The sequence below is a fragment of the Arachis hypogaea genome, chromosome 20 (genome assembly GCF_003086295.3).
Source record: "Arachis hypogaea cultivar Tifrunner chromosome 20, arahy.Tifrunner.gnm2.J5K5, whole genome shotgun sequence".
NCBI classification, from domain to species: domain Eukaryota; kingdom Viridiplantae; phylum Streptophyta; class Magnoliopsida; order Fabales; family Fabaceae; genus Arachis; species Arachis hypogaea.
The window spans coordinates 77,002,675-77,014,598 of record NC_092055.1 but is presented as its reverse complement, the minus strand read 5'-3'; the positions used below and the strand labels follow the sequence as shown (position 1 = coordinate 77,014,598).

Below are 11,924 nucleotides of genomic sequence, written 5' to 3'. Positions count from 1 at the left end.
AAATGCCTAGAATGGTGCCAGACTGGGCGTTTAACACCCATTCTGCTACCCTTACTGGCGTTTAAACGCCAGTAAGCTCCTCCTCCAGAGTGTGCTATTTTTAATGCTATTTTTGATTTTGCTTTGATTTTTGCAGTTGTTTTTATGACTCCACATGATCATCAACCTAAGGAAAACATAAAATAACAATAGAAATTTAACATAGAAAAGTAAAAATTGGGTTGCCTCCCAATAAGCGCTTCTTTAATGTCAATATATTGACAGTGGGCTCTCATGGAGCCTCACAGATACTCAGAGCATGATGATGGCCTCCCAACACCAAACTTAGAGTTTGAATGTAGGGGCTCTGTTTGACTCTGCATTGAGAGAAACTTGTCATGCTTTTTCTCCATGTGTATAGAAGGAGATTCTTTAGCTTTAAAAACAAGGTAGTCCTCATTCACTTGAAGGACCAACTCTCCTCTGTCAACATCAATCACAGCTTTTGCTGTGGCTAGGAAGGGTCTGCCAAGGATGATGGATTCGTCTTTATTATTCCCAGTGTCCAGGCTTATGAAGTCAGTAGGGATGTAAAAGCCTTCAACTTTCGCTAAGACATCCTCTACAAGTCCATAAGCCTGTTTCCTTGAATTGTCTGCCATCTGTAGTGAGATTTTAGCAGCTTGTACCTCAAGGATCCCTAGTTTCTCTATTACAGAGAGGGGCATGAGGTTTATACTTGACCCAAGGTCACACAGAGCCTTTTCAAAGGTCATGGTGCCTATGGTACAAGGTATTAAGAACTTTCCAGGATCCAGTTTCTTCTGAGGTAATGTCTGCCTAATCAAGTCATTCAGTTCATTGGTGAACAACGGGGGTTCATCCTCCCAAGTCTCATTACCAAATAACTTGGCATTCAGCTTCATGATTGCTCCAAGGTACTTAGCAACTTGCTCTTCAGTAATATCTTCATCATCTTCAGAGGAAGAATACTCATCAGAGCTCATGAATGGCAGAAGTAGGTTCAATAGAATCTCTATGGTCTCTGTATGAGCCTCAGATTCCTTTGGTTCCTCATTAGGGAACTCCTTGGAGGCCAGTGGACGTCCATTGAGGTCTTCCTTACTGGAAATCACTGCCTTTCCCTCCTCCATGCATTCGGCCATGTTGGTTATATTTATGGCCTTGCACTCTCTTTTTGGATTTTCTTCTGTATTGCTTGAGAGAGTGCTAGGAGGAGTTTCAGTAATTCTCTTACTCAGCTGACCCACTTGTGCCTCCAAATTTCTAATTGAGGATCTTGTTTCATTCATGAAACTTAGTGTGGTCTTAGATAGATCAGAGACTATGGTAGCTAGGCCAGAATGACTCTGCTCAGAGTTCTCAATTTGTTGCTGAGAAGATGATGGAAAAGGTTTGCTATTGCTAAACCTATTTCCGCCACCATTATTGTTGTTGAAGCCCTGTTGAGGCTTCAGTTGGTCCTTCCATGAGAGATTTGGATGATTTCTCCATCAAGGATTATAGGTGTTTCCATAGGGTTCTCCCATGTAATTCACCTCTTCCATTGCAGGGTTCTCAGGATCATAAGCTTCTTCTTCAGAAGATGCTTTTTTATTACTGCTAGATGCAGCTTGCATTCCAATCAGACTCTGAGAAATCATATTGACTTGCTGAGTCAATATTTTATACTGAGCTAATATTGCATTCAGAGTATCAATCTCAAGAACTCCTTTCTTCTGAGTTGTCCCATTATTCACAGGATTCCTTTCAGAAGTATACATAAACTGGTTATTTGCAACCAGTAGAGTTGTCCAATGACATCTTGGACAGTTCAGACAGACCATCATATGAATATGCATATGATGCTCCATTCTGAAAGCATGACAGAAGGACACCTTCTGATCAATTGCTTGTATCTTTCCCAAGCTTCATAGAGGGATTCACCTTCCTTCTGTCTGAAGGTCTAGACCTCCACTCTAAGCTTACTCAATTTTTGAGGCGGAAAGAACTTTGTCAAGAAGGCATTGACCAGCTTTTCCCAAGAGTTCAGGCTTTCTTTAGGTTGTGAGTTGGTATGCAAAATCGTGATCGTTCATTCCTTGGCAACGGCGTCAAAAACTTAATACGCACGTTCATAATTTTAGTTCTTTGGCACAACTTCGCACAACTAACCAGCAAGTGCACTGGGTCGTCCAAGTATTAAACCTTATGTGAGTAAGGGTCGATCCCACGGAGATTGTCGGCTTGAAACAAGCTATGGTCATCTTGCAAATCTCAGTCAGGCAGATTCATATGGTTATGGATATTTGATAATTAAAATATAATTAAAATATAAAACAGCATAGAGATACTTATGTAATTCATTGGTGAGAATTTCAGATAAGTGTATAGAGATGCTTTTGTTCCTTCTGAATCTCTGCTTTCCTGCTGTCTTCATCCAATCATTCCTACTCCTTTCCATGGCAAGCTTTATGTAGGGCATCACTGTTGTCAATGGATACATCCCGTCCTCTCAGTGAAAATGGTCCAAAATGTGCTGTCACCACATGGCTAATCATCTGTCGGTTCTCGATCATACCGAAATAGGATTCAGTAATCCTTTTGCGTCTATCACTACGCCCAGCACTCGCGAGTTTGAAGCTCGTCACAGCCATCCCTTCCCAGATCCTACTCGGAATACCACAGACAAGGTTTAAACTTTCCGGATCCCAAGAATGGCCACCAATATTTCTAGCCTATACCACGAAGACTCTGATCTCACGATCAGGAAGCTAAGAGATATACATTCAAGCTTGTTTGCATGTCGAACGGAAGTGTTTGTCAGGCATGCGTTCATATGTGAGAATGATAATGAGCGTCACATAATCATCACATTCATCATGTTCTTGTGTGCGAATGAATATCTTAGAGAAGAAATAGGCTTGAGTTGAATAGAAAAACAATAGTACTTTGCATTAATTCATGAGGAATAGCAGAGCTCCACACCTTAATCTATGGTGTGTAGAAACTCTACCGTTGAAAATACATAAGTGATAATGGTCCAGGCACGGCCGTGAGGGCAGCCTCCAGGTCTAAGGAAAAACGTTCCAAAGATGTGAAATAAATCACTAAAAGTAGTTTTTATACTAAACTAGTAGCTAGGGTTTACAGAAATGAGTAAATGATGTAGAAATTCACTTCTGGCGTTTAACTCTGCTTTGCAACCTGTTTCTGGCCTTTAACTCCAGAATAGGAAAGAAAGCTGACATTGAACGCCAGTTTGAGTCACCTAAACTCGGGCAAAGTATAAACTATTATATATTGCTGCAAAGCCCTGGATGTCTACTTTTCAACACAATTGAGAGCGCACCATTTGGACTCTTGTAGCTCCAGAAAATCCACTTTGAGTGCAGGGAGGTCAGAATCCAACAGCATCTGCAGTCCTTCTTCAGCCTCTGAATCTGATTTTTGCTCAAGTCCCTCAATTTCAGCCAGAAAATACCTGAAATCACAAAAAAACACACAAACTCATAGTAAAGGCCAGAAATATGATTTTTATTTAAAAACTAATAAAAATATACTAAAAACTAACTAAATCATACTAAAAACTATGTAAAAACACTGCCAAAAAGCGTATAAATTATCCGCTCATCACAACACCAAACTTAAATTGTTGCTTGTCCCCAAGCAACTGAAAATCAAATAGGATAAAAAGAAGAGAATATACTATAAATTCCAAAATATCAATGAAACTTAGCTCCAATCAGATGAGCGGGTCTAGTAGCTTTTTGCCTCTTGAATAGTTTTGGCATCTCACTTTATCCATTGAAGTTCAGAATGATTGGCATCTATAGGAACTTAGATTTCAGATAGTGTTATTGATTCTCCTAGTTTAATATGTTGATTCTTGAACATAGCTACTTTATGAGTCTTGGCTGTCGCCCTAAGCACTCTATTTTCCAGTATTACCACCGGATACATACATGCCACAGACACATAACTGGGTGAACCTTTTCAGATTGTGACTCAGCTTTGCTAAAGTCCCCAATTAGAGGTGTCTAGGGTTCTTAAGCACACTCTTTTTTTGCTTTGGACCTTGACTTTAACCGCTTAGTCTCAAGTTTTCAATTGACACCTTCACGCCACAAGCACATGGTTAGGGACAGCTTGGTTTAGCCGCTTAGGCCAGGATTTTATTCCTTTAGGCCCTCCTATCCACTGATGCTCAAAGCCTTGGATCCTTTTTATTACCCTTGCCTTTTGGTTTTAAGGGCTATTGGCTTTTTGCTCTTGCCTTTTGGTTTAAAGAGCTTTTGGCTTTTTCTGCTTGTTTTTTCTTTTTCTTTCTCTTTTTTTTCGCCATTTTTCTTTTCTCTTTTTTTTTTTGCAAGCTTTTGTATTCACTGCTTTTTCTTGCTTTAAGAATCAATTTTATGATTTTTCATATTATCAATAACATTTCTCCTTTTTCATCATTCTTTCAAGAGCCAACATATTTAACATTCATAAACCACAATATCAAAAGACATATGCACTGTTCAAGCATTCATTCAGAAAACAAAAAGTATTGTCACCACATCAAAATAATTAAACTAGTTTCAAGGATGAATTCGAAACCATGTACTTCTTGTTCTTTTGTTTTTAGAACAGTTTTCAATTAAGAGAGGTGATGGATTCATAGGACATTCATAGCTTTAAGACATAGACACTTAAACACTAATGATCATGTAATAAAGACACAAACATAAATAAACATGAAGCATAGTAAACGACAAAACAGGAAAATAAGAACAAGGAGATTAAGGAACGGGTCCACCTTAGTGAGGGTGGCGTCTTCCTCTTCTTGAAGAACCAATGGTGCTCTTGAGCTTCTCTATGTCTCTTTCTTGTCTTTGTTGCTCCTCCCTCATAGCTCTTTGATCTTCTCTAATCTCATGGAGGATGATAGAGTGCTCTTGGTGCTCTATTCTTAGTTGTCCCATGTTGAAACTTAATTCTCCTAGGGAAGTGTTGATTTGCTCCCAATAGTTTTGTGGAGGGAAGTGCATCCCTTGAGGCATCTCAGGGATTTCATGGTGAGAAATTTCCTCATGCTCTTGTTGAGGTCCATGATCTCTTGTTTGTTCCATCCTTTTCTTAGTGATGGGCTTGTCCTCAACAATGAGGATGTCTCCCTCTATGTCAATTCCAGCCGAATTGTAGAGGTGGAAAATGAGGTGAGGAAAGGCTAACCTTGCCAAAGTGGAAGACTTGTCAGCCACCTTGTAGAGTTCTTGAGGTATAATCTCATGAACTTCCACTTCCTCTCCAATCATGATACTATGGATCATGATGGCCCGGTCAATAGTAACCTCAGACCGGTTGCTAGTAGGAATGATTGAGCGTTGAATGAACTCCAACCATCCTCTAGCTACAGGCTTAAGGTCTAGTCTTCTCAATTGAACCGGCTTGCCTCTTGAGTCAACTTTCAATTGAGCTCCTTCCACACATATGTCCATAAGGACTTGGTCCAACCTTTGATCAAAGTTGACCCTTCTAGTGTAAGGGCGTGCGTTTTCTTGCATCATTGGCAAGTTGAACGCCAACCTTACATTTTCCGAACTGAAATCTAAGTATTTCCCGCGAACCATGGTAAGCCAATTCTTTGGATTCGGGTTCACACTTTGATCATGGTTCCTAGTGATCCATGCATTTGCATATAACTCTTGAACCATTAAGATCCTGACTTGTTGAATAGGATTAGAGAGAACTTCCCATCCTCTTCTTCTAATCTCTTGTCGGATCTCCGGATATTTGCTCTTTTTGAGCTTGAAAGGGACCTCAGGGATCACTTTCTTCTTGGCCACAACTTCATTGAAGCGGTCTTGATGGACCTTTGAGATGAATCTCTCCATCTCCCATGACTCAGAGGTGGAAGCAATTGCCTTCCCTTTCCTCTTTCCTGAGGTTTCTCTGGCCTTAGGTGCCATTAATGGTTATGGAAAAACAAAAAGCAATGCTTTTTCCACACCAAACTTAAAATGTTTGCTCGTCCCCGAGCAAAAAAAGAAAGAAAGAAGGAGAAGAAGAAGAAAAATGGAGGAGAGGGAGAGGGGTGTGTATTCGGCCAAGGGGAAGAAGAAAGGGTTGTGTTGGGTGAAAATGAAGAAGGAATAAGGGGTTTATATAGGAGTGGGGGGCTTTAGGGATCACCCATTAGGGTTGGGTTTGGGAGGGAAAAGAATTTGAATTTTGGAGGTAGGTGGGGTTTATGGGGAAGAGTGATTGAGGTGATTGGTGAAGGGTATTTGGGGAAGAGGGTTATGAAAAGGTGTGAAGAGAGAGAATTAGGATAGGTGGGGATCCTGTGGGTCCACAGATCCAGTGGGGTCAAGGACTTAACATCCCTGCTCCAATTAGGCGTGTAAAATGCCCTTTGTATGGAATACTGGTGTTTAACGCCAGACTGCTGCCTGTTTTTGGCGTTAAACGCCCAAATGTAGCCTATTTCAGGTGTTTAACGCCAGGTTGATGCTTGTTTCTGGCGTTAACCACCAGACAGATGCTTGTTTCTGGCGTTTAAATGCTAGAGTGCTCTTCTTCCATGGTGTGCTATTTCTTCTGCTATTTTTGATTCTGTTTTTAATTTTTTAGTTGTTCTTGTGACTTCACATGATCATCAACCTAATAAAACACGAAATAACAATAAAAATAAAATAGATATAATTAAATAACATTGGGTTGCCTCCCAACAAGCGCTTCTTTAATGTCAATAGCATGACAGTGAGCTCTCATGGAGCCTCACAGATGTTCAGAGCATTGTTGGAACCTCCCAACACCAAACTTAGAGTTTGAATGTGGGGGTTCAACACCAAACTTAGAGTTTGGTTGTGCCCTCCCAACACCAAACTTAGAGTTTGACTGTGGGGGCTTTGGTTGACTCTGCAGTGAGAGAAGCTTTTCATGCTTCCTCTCCATGGTTACAGAAGGAGATCCTTAAGTCTTAAATACAAGGTAGTCCTCATTCAGTTGAAGGACCAACTCTCCTCTGTCCACATCAATCACAGCTCTTGCTGTGGCTAGGAAGGGTCTTCCAAGGATGATGGATTCATCCTCATCCTTCCCAGTGTCTAGGATTATGAAATCAGCAGGGATGTAAAGGCCTTCAACCTTTACTAACACGTCCTCTACTAGTCCATAAGCCTATTTTCTTAAGTTGTCTGCCATCTCTAATGAGATTCTGGCAGCTTGCACCTAAAAGATCCCAAGTTTCTCCATTACAGAGAGTGGCATAAGGTAAATGCCTGACCCCAGGTCACACAGAGCCTTCTCAAAGGTCATGGTGCCTATGTTACAGGAAATTAGGAATTTACCAGGATCCTATTTCTTTTGAGGTAATTTCTGCGTATCCAATGCATTTAGTTCATTGGTGAGCAAGGGAGGTTCATCTCCCCAAGTCTCATTACCAAATAATTTGGCATTCAGCTTCATGATTGCACCAAGGTACTTAGCAACTTGCTCTTTAGTAATGTCTTCATCCTCTTCAGAGGATGAATACTCATCAAAGCTCATGAAGGGTAGAAGCAAGTTGAATGGAATATCTATGGTCTCTGTATGAGCCTCAGATTCCTTCAAGTACTCATTGAGGAATCCCTTAGTGTTCAGAGGATGTCCCATGAGGTCTTCCTCATTGGGATTCACGTCCTCCTCCTCCTCTCTGGGTTCGGCCACACCAAGTAAGGTTGTGGCCTTGCACTCTCTTTTTGGATTCTTTTTTGTATTGCTTGGGAGAGTACTAGGAGGAGTTTCAGTGATTCTTTTACTCAGCTGGCCCACTTGTGCCTCTAAATTTCTGATGGAGGACCTTGTTTTATTCATGAAACTTAGAGTGGCCTTAGATAGATCAGAGACTATATTTGCTAAGCTAGATGGATTATGCTCAAAATTCTCTGTCTGTTGCTGAGTGGATGATGGAAAAGGCTTGCTATTGCGAAACATGTTTCTTCCACCATTATTAAAGCCTTGTTGAGGCTTTTGTTGATCTTTCAATGAGAAATTTGGATGATTTTTCCATGAGGGATTGTAGGTGTTTCCATAGGGTTCACCCATGTAATTCACCTCTGCTATTGCAGGGTTCTCAGGATCATAAGCTTCTTCTTCAAAAGAAGCCTCTTTAGTACTGTTGGATGCAGCTTGCAATCCATTCAGACTCTGAGAAATCATATTGACTTGCTGAGTCAATATTTTGTTCTGAGCCAATATGGCATTCAAAGCATCAATTTCAAGAACTCCCTTCCTCTGAGGCATCCCATTACTCACAGGATTCCTTTCAGAAGTGTACATGAACTGGTTATTTGCATCCATGTCAATGAGTTCCTGAGCTTCTGCAGGCATTTTCTTTAGGTGAATGGATCCACCTGTAGAATGGTCTAATGACATCTTTGATAATTCAGACAGACCATCATAGAATATATCCAGGATGGTCCATTCTGAAAGCATGTCAGAAGGACACTTTTTGGTTAGTTGCTTGTATCTCTCCCAAGCTTCATAGAGGGATTCACCTTCTTTTTGTCTGAAGGTTTGAACATCCACTCTAAGTTTGCTAAGCTTTTGAGGAGGAAAGAACTTGGCTACGAAAGTCGTGACCAGCTTATCCCAAGAGTTCAGGCTATCTTTAGGTTGAGAGTCCAACCATATTCTAGCTCTGTCTCTTACAGCAAACGGGAAAAGTATAAGCCTGTAGACCTCGGGATCAACCCCATTGGTCTTAACAGTATCAAAGATCTGCAAGAATTCAGTTAAGAACTGAAAAGGATCTTCTGATGGAAGTCCATGAAACTTGTAGTTCTGTTGCATCAGAGAAACTAATTGAGGCTTTAGCTCAAAATTGTTTGCTCCAATTGCAGGGATTGAGATGCTTCTTCCATGTAAGTTGGAATTTGGTGCAGTAAAGTCACCAAGCATCTTCCTTGCATCTTCACCATTGTTATTATTTTTGGCCATGTCTCCTTCTTTTTCGAAAATTTCTGTCAGATTTTCTCTAAAGAGTTGTGCTTTAGCTTCCCTTAGCTTCCTCTTCAGAGTTCTTTCAGGTTCAGGATCAGCTTCAACAAGAATGTTCTTATCCTTGTTCCTACTCATATGAAAAAGAAGAGAACAGAAAAGAAGAGGAATCCTCTATGTCACAGCATAGAGATTCCTTTATGTGAGTAGAAGAAGAGAAGAATAGAAGAAGGAGAAGAGAAAAATAAGAAATTAAATTAAAATAAAAGGAAAATATTTTTGTTTTTATTTTAATTATTGGTTAGTATTCGAAAATTAAAAGGAGAATTAAAATAAAATTAAAATTTAAAACAATTAGTTAATTAAAAAGAATTTTGAAAAAGAGGTTAGTGGTTTTCGAAAATTGGAGAGAGAAAAGTAGTTAGTTGGTTTTGAAAAAGATGTAATTGAAATAGAAAACTTTTAAAATCAAACAAAAAGTCAAGTAGTTAATTGAAAAAGATTTGAAAATCAATTTTGAAAAGATAAGAAGTTAGAAAAGATTTTGAAATTGATTTTTGAAAAAGATATGATTGAAAATCATTTTGAAAAAGATTTGACAAAGAAATTTAAAAAGATTTGATTTTGAAATTAAAGTTGATTACTTGACTAACAAGAAACTAAAAGATATGATTTTAAAATTTAAAGATTGAAACTTTTCTTAATAGGCAAGTAACAACTTGAAAAATTTTTGAATTAAAACATTAAATGTTAGTGAGATTTTTGAAAATATGAAGTAAGAATAAGAAAAAGATTTTGGAAATCAATTTGAAATTTTCGAAAATATGAAAGAAAAATGAAAAAGATTTTATTTTTGAAAAAGATTTGAAAAGGATAGAATTTTTAAATTGAAAATTTGACTTGACTCATAAGAAACAATTAAATTTTAAAAAGTTTTGAAAAAGTCAACTCAAATTTTTGAAAATTTATTAGTGAATAAGGAAAAGATTTTTTTTTTTTGAATTTTAATGATGAGAGAGAAAAACATCAAAAAGACTCAATGCATGAAAATTTTGGATCAAAACAAATGATGCATGCAAGAACACTATGAATGTCAAGATGAACACCAAGAACACTTTGAAGATCATGATGAACATCAAGAACTTATTTTTGAAAAATTTTCAAGAAAAGAAGAACATGCAAGACACCAAACTTAGAAATTTTCAAACTTTAGACACTAACAATTTGAAAATGCACATGAAAAACAAGAAAAGACACCAACAAGAAAGATTTAAAGATCAAACAAAGAAATTCATCAAGAACAACTTGAAGGTCATGAAGAACACATGCATGAATTTTCGAAAAATGCAAGAAGGTTTGAAAAATATGCAATTAACACCAAACTTACAATTTGACACAAGACTCAAACAAGAAACACAAAATTATTTTTGGTTTTATGATTTTATTAAAAATTTTTTTGGTATTTTTTTTTCGAAAATTATTTTGGGAAGAACGAAAAAGAAGAAATTTTTTTTTGTATTTTTTGAAAATAAGAAATAAAAAGCTTAAAATTAAAATAAAATTACCTAATCTGAGCAACAAGATGAACCGTCAGTTGTCCAAACTCGAACAATCCCCGACAACGGCGCCAAAAACATGGTGCACGAAATCGTGATCGTTCATTCCTTGGTAACGGTGTCAAAAACTTAATACGCACGTTCATAATTTTAGTTCTTTGTCACAACTTCGAACAACTAACCAGCAAGTGCACTGGGTCGTCCAAGTAATAAACCTTACGTGAGTAAGGGTCGATCCCACAGAGATTGTCGGCTTGAAGCAAGCTATGGTCATCTTGCAAATCTCGGTCAAGCAGATTCATATGGTTATGGATATTTGATAATTAAAATATAATTAAAATATAAAACAGGATAGAGATACTTATGTAATTCGTTGGTGAGAACTTCAGATAAGCATATAGAGATGCTTTTGTTCCTTCTGAATCTCTGCTTTCCTGCTGTCTTCATCCAATCATTCCTACTCCTTTCCATGGCAAGCTTTATGTAGGGCATCACCGTTGTCAATGGCTACATCCCGTCCTCTCAGTGAAACTGGTCCAAAATGCGCTGTCACCGCACGGCTAATCATCTGTCGGTTCTTGATCATAATGGAACAGGATTCAGTAATCCTTTTGCATCTGTCACTACGCCCAGCACTCGCGAGTTTGAAGCTCGTCACAGCCATCCCTTCACATATCCTACTCGGAATACCACAGACAAGGTTTAGACTTTCCGGATCTCAAGAACGGCTGCCAATATTTCTAGCCTATACCACGAAGACTCTGATCTCACGATCAGGAAGCTAAGAGATATACATTCAAGCTTGTTTGCATGTCGAACAGAAGTGTTTGTCAGGCACGCGTTCATAAGTGAGAATGATGATGAGCGTCACATAATCATCACATTCATCATGTTCTTGTGTGCGAATGAATATCTTAAAGAAGAAATAGGCTTGAGTTGAATAGAAAAACAAATGTACTTTGCATTAATTCATGAGGAACAGCAGAGCTCCACACCTTAATCTATGGTGTGTAGAAACTCTACCATTGAAAATACATAAGTGATAATGGTCCAGGCATGGCCGTGAGGCCAGCCTCCAAGTCTAAGGAAAAACATTCCAAAAATGTGAAATAAATCACTAAAAGTAGTATTTATACTAAACTATTAACTAGGGTTTACAGAAATGAGTAAAAGATGCAGAAATCCACTTCCGGGCCCACTTGGTGTGTGCTTGGGCTGAGCATTGAAGCTTTCATGTGTAGAGGTCTTCCTTGGAGCTAAACGCCAGTTTGTAACCTATTTTTGGCATTTAACTCTGCTTTGCAACCTGTTTCTGGCGTTTAACTCCAGAATAGGGCAGAAAGCTGGCGTTGAACGCCAGTTTGCGTCGTCTAAACTCGGGCAAAGTATGGACTATTATATATTTCTGGAAAGCCCTGGATGTCT

General features: G+C 38.7%; 2 non-coding genes across 2 annotated transcripts; both read left to right on the top strand.

Moving 5' to 3' along the window:
* The first annotated feature begins 1,858 nt into the window (after nucleotides 1–1,858).
* LOC112787026 (small nucleolar RNA R71) lies at nucleotides 1,859–1,966 on the top strand. Its single transcript, XR_003194464.1, has one exon. It is a non-coding gene; the product is annotated as a small nucleolar RNA R71 (small nucleolar RNA).
* Nucleotides 1,967–8,433: 6,467 nt separating this feature from the next.
* Nucleotides 8,434–8,541, top strand: LOC112787747 (small nucleolar RNA R71). Its single transcript, XR_003195141.1, has one exon. It is a non-coding gene; the product is annotated as a small nucleolar RNA R71 (small nucleolar RNA).
* Nucleotides 8,542–11,924: the final 3,383 nt, after the last annotated feature.